The following is an 11,142-nucleotide window of genomic DNA, read 5'->3' on the forward strand; positions in this document are numbered from 1 at the left end:
GCCTAGACAAAAAGCCTGCTGCTTCTACCTTGATTTAAAAAGGTCATCCTAGCCTCATATATAGGTTGGCATCTTAGGCCCCGGGTAGACTAATGTCTCTGCCTTTCTGATTGCTTTGGTTCTCAAAAATTCTTCATTGTTGATATTTTGAAAGGACTCAAATGGGGAGACGATGGCTCCTGGCGTAGGGAGTTTTAAAAGGGGATTTCTAAAGAAAGAGCTAAATGCACTTGCCAAATTCGGAGACGGCTTTTGCCTTTCCTGAGGTTTCTGCAAGCGATCCTGTTAGGAGTAGCACCTAACACCTGGGTCTTAAGTCTGGTTTCATTGGCTGAAGCTTCCCTATTTCAATGGAGGGTGTGGACTTCTCTGCTTTTCTGTTGATGTTATTGTATACTTTTGTTTCTTCTCTAATCCATGTGCAGGCCTTTCTATCTTGCCTTGTAATCCTGTGCATGTATATTTCCATGGCTATTTGCAAAACTCTTAGCTTTTGAATCGATTGTGAGGTTAGTGTCCATGTTTCACCAGCATATTTCAGAGCTAAAATGATGATGATAATCTCTTTCTAATAATGACTTTTATCTTTTTATTTTGACTGTTCTATGTATTTGCTGTTTTTATTGACGTTTGTGTACTGCTCAGAATTGTTTCTATTAGAAACAAATAAATTATAAGTTGCTTATAGGCTTTTTTATATACACACTTTTAACATAGGCCTGCAGATATTTTTAAAAAGTAAGTTTCTCCAACTGTCATAGCCTGCTGAAGGAGCAAAGGAGTTAGGAAGCCTTTAAGAGAAAACAAAATGTAGAAAATTATGACAAAGGATTATTTGCTAATTATAGTATCACAGTTCAGAATAATATTCTACCATCTCCTGCAATAAAAGCTAAGGCAGGGGAAAAGGACATTGTCAAACATTTAGCACTTCATAGTGGTTTAGAAATAGAAACTTTTACAAGGATGGAAAGTTGATTACATTGAAGGGAATGTCTTCTGTTTGCAGTGTCAGTGCTGTTGCTCTGCTCTCTCTCTCTCTCTCTCTCTCTCTCTATCTCTGTATGTGTGTGTGTGTATGAGAGAGAGAGATTATACAGTCAATTGTGGTCTGTTTTTTAATCTCTTGCATTCTGAGACTTTATTATGTTTCCTAAATAAAATGCCCGCTTCATGTCCTGGAATTAAATTTACCAGAATTCAAAGCCAAGAATGGCCACTGTTGCCTGGAAATTCTGGGAGTTGTAGTTTTAATACATCCGGGCATCACCCAGAAGAAAACTGAATTAGATGTATGCGTTTCCCCCAATGAGTTGTTTAAATTGAATTGTATCATTTCTTTTCCAGATCCCATTTTTGAATATTTCCTTCTAGAAAGCGGACAACAAACTTCCCTGCAAGTAGAAAGTCAGCAAAACTACATGAAAACCCAAGCTGAAATTTCCTCTAGGGTACCCGGTGTACCAGCTTTTATCCCTACACCCAAAAGAAGCATTTTAGAAAGCATATTGTTGAAAAAGAGCACTTTGAATGGTTTGGTGTCCTGTGGTACCTGATTCTGTGAGAACCAAGCTTTGAATCAATAGCGTTTGAGAGACAGGAAATGGGCGAAGGAGAGGGCTTCACTAACACTGAGCTGATTATATGCAAAATCCAGTTTGCAGAAACCTACAGAGAAGAAATAATGAGGGGTGGATTATGCTGCCATCGGCATGCTGTGACAAGATAGCACCAGTTTCTCTTCTTAGACAGGAGCCTCAGACAGGCTTTAATTTTCTATTAGCAAGCCCATTTTATACTGCAGATATGTGGCCTGTTTCTGTGGAAGGGTGTGATGATTTTTTTTTTAAAGAGGCATGTTATCAATAGCCAGTCCTTTACAGCCCCTGACTGTGCTGAAAGGTATAAAGACTGATAACAGAATTTACCCTAGCTGACTGGGAGAACGTTGTTGACCTGAGAATAAGATAAGTAATTTGGTACTTTGTTGTTCCTTTCGATTAGAACCCGAATGCTTACAAGGTTTGCCAACCAAAGGCAGGGAGACACAGGTTAAGTAGCCCTTGAATTACAACCATTTGTTTAATGACTGTTCGATGTTACAATAGCAATAGAATTAATTCTTTCTTCTCCATTGGCCCCGAGTCTACGGAGAGGGGCGGCATACAAATCTGATAAATAAATAAATAAATAAATAAATAGCGCTTAGACATAATGATAATGATAATGATAATGATAATGATAATAATAATAATAACAATAACAACAACAACAACAACAACAACAACAGAGTTGGAAGAGACCTTGGGGGGACTTCGGTTCAAACCCCCTGCTTAGGCAGGAAACCCTACATTGCTTTAGACAGATGGTTATCCAACATCTTCTTAAAAACTTCCAGTGTTGGAGCATTCACAACTTCTGGAGGCAAGTTGTTCCACTGGTTAATTGTTCTAATTGTCAAAAAATGTCTCCTAAGTTCTATGTTGCTTCTCTCCTTGTTTAATTTCCACCCATTGCTGCTTGTTCTACCCTCAGATGTCAGGGAGGTTACAAAAGGTGATCACATGACCTTTTGGGACACCACGACCATCAGGAATACGGACCAGTTGCCAAATATCTAAGTGTTAATCCCATGACCATGGGGGTGCCTGAATGGTTGTTAAGCGTGAAGAAAAAGTCATAAGTTACTTTTACATTGCAACTGTGAAGTGCTATATGGGTAGTCCTTGATTTACAACAGTTCATTTAGTGCAGAATAGGTTGACTTCTTTGTGGCAAACCCTGAGATATTGGGGTTCTTTTTGTTAAACTAGACATACCCAGTTCCTGCAATACCCGTTCTTCATATATTTTAGCCTCCAGTCCCCAAATCATCAACTTATATGGGTAGTCCTCAATGTATTGAGTCCAGAATTTCTGCTGCTAAGGAAGAGAGTAGTCAAGTGAATTTTGCCCCATTTTACGACCTTTCTTGCCACAGTTATTAAATGAATCACTGCAGATGTTTGTTAAGTGAATCTGGCTTCCCCATTCACTTTGCTAGTCTGAAGGCCGTAAAAGCTGATCACATGACCCTGGGGCATTGCAACCATCATAAATATAAGTCAGTTGCCAAACATCTGAATTGTGCCACATGATCATGAGGATGCTACAATGGTTGTAAGTGTGAAAATTGGTCATAAGTCACTTTTTTCAGTGCCCTTGAAACTTCGAATGTTCACTAAATGAACTGTTGTAAATCAAGGACTAGCCATATAGCACTTCACAGTGGTAATGTAAAAGTAACGTATGACTTTTTCTTCATGCTTAACAACCATTGAGGCATCCCCATGGTCATGGGATTAACACTTAGATATTTGGCAACTGGTCCGTATTTGTGATGGTCGTGGTGTCCCAAAAGGTCATGTGATCACCTTTTGTGACCTCCCTGACAAGCAAAGTCAACAGAGAAACCAGATTCACTTAACAATAACGGCATTTACTTCCTTGCAGCGCTTCACTTAACTCTGTCAAGAAAGGTCGTAAATGGGGAAAAATTCACTTAACGGCTGTTTCGCTTAGCAACAGAAATGTTGGCTCAACTGTGGTCATATGTCAAGAACTACTGGTAGCATATCATAACCAAGAAGATTATACACTGCTCAAAAAAAATAAAGGGAACACTTAAACAACACAATATAACTCCAGGTAAATCAAACTTCTGTGAAATCAAACTGTCCACTTAGGAAGCAACACTGATTGACAATCAATTTCACATACTGTTGTGCCTATTCAACTTTGTATAGAACAAAGTATTCAATCAGAATATTTCATTCACTCAGATGTAGGATGTGTTATTTGAGTGTCCCCTTTATTTTTTTGAGCAGTATGCACACACACACACACAGCTCAAAAAAATAATAAAGGGAACACTTAAGCAACAGAATATAACTCCAAGTAAATCAAACTTCTGTGAAATCAAACTGTCCACTTAGGAAGCAACACTGATTGACAATCAATTTCATTTTGTTGTCAGCACATTCAACTTTGTACAGAACAAAGTATTCAGTGAGAATATTTCATTCACTCAGATCTAGGATGTGTTATTTGTATTCCCTTTATTTTTTTGAGCAGTATATTTAACCCTGTGGCAAAAAATAATAATGAAAACTTGCGAATGTAATCATCCAATAGCAAAGGGTCCAGCCAGAAGCAACCAGGTTAGCAAGCTCAAGTAATTAATTAGTTGATTCAAAGATTGCTCTGGCTTCCTCAACCTGAACCTGACAGGACCCTAATCAGTTTTGCACTAGTAAAAAAGACTTTGTTTGCCTCAAAAGTGGCTCCCACTTGCATTCCTTTCATTTAGCTTTCACCTTTTTTAAAATTAAAAATTAAATGTTTGATTGTATTTATCTCTTGTGAGATCTACTCACAAAGGGGAAGAGGCCGATTTCCCTAGTTAACAAAGAGATGGTACTATATAATAAATTTCCCTTTTACTTGGCTGTAATATTAATGGGTTGTGTAAACCTTCATTCTTACATCCATCAACAGTAGAGATAGGAGGCCAGCTAAAATAGGACAACAGTTGAATAAATTTGAATGTCTGGTTTTAAATAACTTTGGGGTTTTAGCACTAGTTTTTATGTTTAGGTTTCCCTCTGTTGTTTTTTGTATTTTATTCCTATTTTTTGTAAGCCACCCTGAGTCTATGGAGAAGGCTGGTACAGAAATACAAACAAACAAACAAAGAAATAAACAATAAAGATATCCTGCTGGAAGATACGTGGTTGGCAGCAGTAGTATCAACCTGCAAAGCAAGACAAGATGTACAGCTAGGTTAGCAATAGTATTTAAACTTCATAGTGCTTTACAGCTCACTCTAAGCAGTTTACAGAGTCAGCATATATTGTTCCCAACAATCTGGGTCCTCGTTTTACCCACATCAGAAAGATGAAAGGCTGAGTCAACCTTGAGCCTACTGAGATTTGATCTGCCAAACTGGTGGTAGCTGGTGGCCAGCAGAAGTAGCCTGCAGTACTGCACTCTAACCACTGCACCATCGTGGAGCTTGAAAAAGATTAAAAGAAAGACTAGAAAGACTAGGCCAAAGATTAGAAAAGGACATTCTATATTTGCAATGCAATATATCTCAGGGGTTAAATATTTGCAAATGGTATGCCCTTGTTAACCTACTTTAACTGCTCCTGCTGTAGTAGCATCAGAACAAAATGGATTCTGTATGATTATAGATGTACTCTTTCCATTGCTGTATAAAGATATCAGAGCCAGCACTTTATGAGATGTTTTAGGCAAATTTCAATGCAATTACTTTATGGTGCTGAAATTCCAGCCGCACCCTCATTTACTTATTAATTAAAAGATGCATAAGTCTATCCAAATGAAGTCAATCTCAACAGGACATTAATTGTGTATTTATTCTATAATGCCCAGTGCCATTGGATTGTTTTTTTTAATGACCTTGAAGCCCCTTGATTCAGGGTGGGGTCAGTGTGACTAGTTGGAGCTGGGTGTTTACTGACCAGATCCCCTTCCTGATGCCTAGGTGGAGTTCACAGCAGATATTTTTTCTTTGCCCTCTGAGAGAGAAACACCTGATGCTACTTAGGTTTGAACTCTCAGCCTTCTGAGTGGGAGATGAGCATCTGTCAAGCTCATCTGCAGAAGCTGGTGATAAATTAATGGCTTGCTGCACTACCTGTAAAAGGTCTGATGTTTATGGGAACTTGGAAGGGGTGATTTCCATAAGGGGACAGATGCAGCCACAAAGCATTCCTTCGAGTGGTTCAAGGCCATCCTATGCCCACCCACCTGGGCAGAAGCAGAGAAACAACGTGCCACGCTGTCATACTCTGAGTAGGCAACGTGTCATGTTTATGGGTTAGGGACATGGGATGTGAACTTTCAACTGGGTGGGAAATTCAGATTCAGGTTTCCCAGTGTAGGTGCCAGGATGGCTCCAGGACTGTCTTCTGCCGCACGAATCCCAGCGACCAGTTAGGTCCCACAGAGTTGGCCTTCTCCGGGTCCTGTCGACTAAACAATGTTGTTTGGCGGGACCCAGGGGAAGAGCCTTCTCTGTGGTGGCCCCGACCCTTTAGAATCAACTCCCCCCAGATATCAGAGTTGCCCCCACCCTCCTTTCCTTTTGTAAGCTCCTTAAAACCCACCTCTCTCATCAGGCATGGGGGAATTGAGATATTCCCTTCCCCCTAGGCTTATAAAATTTATGCATGGTATGTCTGTATGTATGATTGGTTTCTTAAATTGGGGTTTTTTACATTACTTTTAATATTAGATTTGTTCATATTGTCTTTTTACTGTTGTTAGCCGCCCCGAGTCTATGGAGAGGGGCGGCATTCAAATCAAATCAAATCAAATCAAATCAAATCAAATCAAATCAAATCAAATCAAATCAAATCAAATCAAATCAAATCAAATCAAATCAAAAAATGGCTCTGGCAATAAATTGGAACTTTGAGGAGTACTATGGCTTGGGCTTTGATTTAGTTTGGATGCTACCTGGAACCTTGACAGCATCTTCACCACTTGGCCACCATGCCACTTTCATTGCATTGTTTATCTGATTCTCATTTTCTCAATCTTTCTCCACTCTGTTTTCTAAGTGTTCTTCAATAACAGTTAAATACCATAGTTACTGCTATAGAGTCAGAGTTTCCATACATTTCAGGATCATAAAGGAATTTACAAATGATGTTCACAATTAACACCCATAATGTACTCCAGAAAATGGAGCATCATTATTTAACTCAGCATGAGAACTGCAGATGACTATGACTTGGATATTTGCATAAATATCCAAATAAATGTTTGTTTCCTTGTTTCCTTTTTTCCTTGTCCCATTGTGTTTATGAAAATGCAGATTGGGGAAGGGGCCAGTTTCATGAAAGCTGGTAAACAGAACAGATTATTGCTTTGCTGTTTTTATTTTTGGCTGCTACCCTAAAACCACTTTCTAATCTTGGAGGGATCCTGGCATTTAGTCAAGCAGCCTGGGGACAAAGGATGAAGGGCAGTCTGTTGGCTGGCAAACTAAATATATAACATGGCCTGATGCCTTGTGGATGCCTGGATCATGGGAGCTTCCAGCTAGTACAATCTGCTGAAAAATGTCAGGTCCATGCAGAATAAGTATTCAATCATTCCTTCAACCAACCCTTCTGAACAGCCCCTCTTCCCTATCTCCTGCCCTCAGTTTATTTCTGTCTTATTCTTCTCCACTCCTCTTTCTTATTTATCAATCAATCAATCAATCAATCAATCAATCAGAATAGAACTGGAAGGGACCTTAGAAGTCTTCTAGTCCCTTTGCTCAAGAAGGAGACCCTATACAATTTGAGATTAGTGGCTGTCCAGTCTCTTCTTAAAAACCTCCAGGGATGAAGCACTCACAAATTTGAAGGCAAGCTATTCCATTGTTTAGTTGTTCTCACTGTTAGGTAGTTTCTCCTTAATTCCAGGTTGCTTCTTCCCTTGATTAGTTTCCATCCATTTGTTCTTGCTTTGCCTTTCGGTACTTTGGAAAATAAGTTGACCATCTCTTCTTGGTGGCAACCTCTTTTTTACTGCTCTAATGTCACCTCTAGTACTTCTTTTCTCTAGACTGGCCATAGCCAGTTCCTGCAAACCTTCTTCATGTGCCTCAGTCTCTAGGCCTTTGGTAGAAAGGAATCTGCTCACATTCATTTTCTTATTTATTTATTTATTTGTTTGTTTGTTTGTTTGTTTGTTTGGATTTATATGCCGCCCCTCTCTTGTTTGCATCTTCAATTTCATCATGCATGAGAAACACAATAAATTGGAAAATCATGTCTAACAGCTGTTGTGAACTACTACAACAAGTTCCCCTTTCTCCATAGTTCCAGCATTGCACCAAGTAGCCTGAAAATAGGTCACTAGGGGCATTCATTTTGTCAAATATCTGCAAATTAGGGGAGTGGGGAGAAATCAAGCTTAAAAGTGAAACCAATGAAGGGAAAAAATGCTTGGAGTCAGGAATGGGAGTTCCATGGAATACCACTCTTTGCTATGAAAAACATACTAATATGTAGTTTTTGAGATCTTAATTTGTTTAAGTGACAGAACAATCTAAGAACTGTAGCAGTCTTCTGTTAAGGAGCAACTTCTGTGAAATGGTCATTCAACCCCAAGGGTCCCAATCCCCAGGTTGAGAACCATTGATCTAGGGCTTCTGGACTGATGAAAGGCTGGTCTCTTCTTTCTTTTTTAAAAACCAGTTGAAGTTTCCCCTTTTGATTCAAGTTAAGATGAGCAGGAGAGAGCAGCAGGCAGGACGGGGTGGAACGCAGTTCCACCGGTGGAAATGAAATGTGTGCGCAGCTCCAGCTGATTGGCGGCTGTCACTTCCTGGATTACTGGTCTCAGCTCTGCTCTCCTTTTCCCCCCTGTTGCTGCTGCTGCGTCTGCGCTCATTGCTTTTTTCCTCTTTCCTCCTTCCTGGCCTCAGACAAACTTCCCTCTCTCCTGCCCAGTTCCCCTCCAGCCTCATGTGGCCATCTCCTGCAAGCAGAAGGCGTGGGTGGAAGCGGCACTGGCAACATTTATGCTTCTGGCAGCACCTGTTTGCCTAGCTACCCAGCCTGAGGTGGGAAGGGCAACCCAGGAAGGAGAGCATGGGAAACGTGAAGCAAATTGTCACCCCAGCAAGCGACACTGGTAAGGTTGTAAGTCAAGGACTTAACAGTTCACTTGAACGGTGATGATCGTTCAAGCCACTCCCACCTGATCACATGGCCAGGAAACCACTCCTACCCAGTCAAATGACCATTAAGCCACACCCACAAAATAGGCCACACCCACAATTAAGCCACACCCACAGCATGGCAGTAAAAATGTTGACTGCCTATTATTGAAGTTGAGTTAGATGGTTCTAAGACTATAACATGTGACTGATTCCTCTACCTCCCTTGCTGTTTAAATGTATGGCAAAAAGCCTCAGCCACTCACAGCTTCCCAGTGAAAATATACAACAGTGATTTTCAACCTTTTTTGAGCCGCGGCACATTTTTTACATTTACAAAACCATGGGGCACATTGAGTGAGGGGGGGGGGGGGGGGCTAAAAAATATTGGACAAAAAAATTCTCTCTCTTCCTCCCTTTCGCTCTATTTCTCTCTCCCTCTTTCTCTCCCTTCCTCTTTTTTTCTCTCTCCATCCCTCTTTCTTTCTCTCTTCCTTCTTTCCTCTTTTTTGCTCTCTTTCTCTCTCCCTCCCTCCCTCTCTCCCTCTATGTCTTTCTCTCTCCCACCTTCCCTCCCTCTCTTTCTCTCTCTCTCTTGCTTTCTTTCTTTCTCTCTCTTACTCTCTCTCTTTCTTTCTCTCTTTCTTTCTCTCTCTCTTTCTTTCTCTCTCTCTTTCTTTCTCTCTCTTGCTTGCTTTCTCTCTTGTTTGCTTTCTCTTTCTCTCTCTTTCTTTCTCTCTCTCTCTCTTGTTTCTTTCTCTGAGCTTCGCGGCACACCTGACCATGTCTCGCGGCACACTAGTGTGCCACGGCACACTGGTTGAAAAACACTGATATACAAAATGGTACTACCAATCTTCAGCAATTCACTGAGCTACATAGGAGATTCCTCATCTGAAATATGTCTTCTGTGAAATGGCCCTGAGAGATATAGAAAAAGACAAGGTTAGATTAGGAAGAAGGCTCTCCACCCATCTGTGTTTGAGGTGGGGAATTAAGCTAAAAATAATTCTATTTTTTTATTTTTTATTTTATTTATTTATTTATTTATTTATTCATTCATTCATTCATTCATTCATTCATTTATTTATTTAGTCCAATACATAATACACATTGAAGAGAAAGATATGTAATAATATAAGTAAAGAAAAGAATAGAAGAAAAGATATAAAAGTATAGGTGAACATATTTGAAAGGAAGAAAAGATAAAATGAGATAAGGAGAGACAATTAGACAGGGGACGGAAGGCACACTGGTGCACTTATGCACGCCCCTTACTGACATCTAAGGAACCTGGAGAGGTCAATTGTGGATAGTCTAAGGGAAAAATGTTTGGGGTTAGGGGTTGACACTACTGAGTCAGGTAATGAGTTCCACGCTTCGACATCTCGGTTGCTGAAGTCATATTTTTTACAGTCAAGTTTGGAGTGGTTAATATTAAGTTTGAATCTGTTGCGTGCTCTTGTGTTGTTGTGACTGAAGCTGAAATAGTCATTGACAGGTAGAACGTTGCAGCATATGATCTTGTGGGCAATACTTAGATTGTGTTTTAGGCGACGTAGTTCTAAGCTTTCTAGATCTAGGATTGATAGTCTGCTTTAGTAGGGTATTCTGTTTCGAGTGGAGGAGCGAAGGGCTCTTCTGGTGAAGTATCTTTGGACATTTTCAAGGGTGTTGATGTCCGAGATGTGGTATGGGTTCCAGACAGATGAACTGTAGTCAAGGATGGGTCTGGCAAACGTTTTGTAGGCTCTGGTGAGTAGCGTGAGATTGCCAGAGCAGAAGCTGAGAGAAAGGAAATGCAGGCGTTACCCAGAGTGATAATTGCCTATTGAAAGTAACCATTTTGTAAAGATATGGGTAAGCAAATATAGGTTAGGTGAACCAAATAGACTATGCTTTTGTTTTGTTTTATTTTGTCTCCAGGCAGCATCTCTTGAAATCTGTGCACAGGAACGATGACAGGTAAGTACTGGCACTGCTTAACCCATTTTGTCTGCAACACCACAGGGCAAAGTCACAATGAAAGGATTTTGCATAAACTCCGCCAGGGTGCAAAATGGAGCAAACCCCTAAATTGGTGCTGAACAATTTGGTGAAACAGGTCCCAAATTGGCTTCTTGTTTCAGTTCAAATTCAGTTTAAGTGTGTTTCTTGGAGTTGACATTTCCTTAGCCTGCCATACAATTATAACAATTTGTGTGACAGAGATATATCTAAAATTCTCACTACAAGGAAAAGAGCTGAAAGTATCATTGAACATGGTTGGAATGATCTTTCTGATCACCATCTAGTGGATAAAATGGATTTAAAAAAAACAACAACTGTAGAAACATTTCAAGAATGCACTTCTTGCTTTTCCTAAAATGAAACAACTATTGGTAATGCATTAATAAATAATGATTCTGACTTATTCC

The sequence above is a fragment of the Erythrolamprus reginae genome, chromosome 1 (genome assembly GCF_031021105.1).
Source record: "Erythrolamprus reginae isolate rEryReg1 chromosome 1, rEryReg1.hap1, whole genome shotgun sequence".
NCBI lineage: Eukaryota > Metazoa > Chordata > Lepidosauria > Squamata > Dipsadidae > Erythrolamprus > Erythrolamprus reginae.